General features: G+C 38.7%; 1 non-coding gene across 1 annotated transcript; it reads left to right on the forward strand.

Moving 5' to 3' along the window:
* Positions 1-284: 284 nt before the first annotated feature.
* On the forward strand, positions 285-391 carry LOC140885892 (small nucleolar RNA R71). Its single transcript, XR_012151304.1, has one exon. It is a non-coding gene; the product is annotated as a small nucleolar RNA R71 (small nucleolar RNA).
* The last annotated feature ends 245 nt before the right edge of the window (positions 392-636 follow it).

Genomic DNA, 636 nt, shown 5'->3' on the forward strand with positions numbered 1-636 from the left:
TTGAAACTTGATTTCCCTTGCTCATCGCAACCAACTGTGTAGAAATAGCTGTCATTTGAGCAATCAAAGCCGTGAATGCATCAAATTCATGAACTGTACCCGGTTTCCTTATCACAGATATCTCACTAGGCCATTGATAGCTATTAATTGTCATATGCTCAAGCATCTCATACGCATCTTTAGGAAATTTAGAAAATATTGATCCTCCAGCAGCAGCATCCACAGAAATCTTAGTTGGCCCATTCAAACCATTGTAAAATAATTCAATTTTTTTTCAATATGTAAAATTATGGTTTGGGAACTTTTGTAGTAAATCTTTGGAACGCTCCCAAGCTTCATAAAGTTGCTCATAATCTTGTTGTCTGAATGTGGTGATCTCGATTTTCAATTGGGCAGATTCTGCAGGCGGAAAATACTTGGACAGAAATTTAGAAGCAATCCCATCCCATGTTGTAATGCTTCCCAATAGCAGTGACTGTAACCAACTACGAGCATTCTCCCTAAGAGAAAACGGGAACAATCATAGTTTGATGGTGTCCTCAGTAACACCATGAATGTTTACAGTATCAGCGATCTCCAGAAAAGTGCGCAGATGCAAATTTGGATCTTCAGTAGCTACACCCCTAAACTGATTCT

This window comes from Henckelia pumila, chromosome 2, assembly GCF_033568475.1.
Source record: "Henckelia pumila isolate YLH828 chromosome 2, ASM3356847v2, whole genome shotgun sequence".
Lineage (NCBI taxonomy): Eukaryota > Viridiplantae > Streptophyta > Magnoliopsida > Lamiales > Gesneriaceae > Henckelia > Henckelia pumila.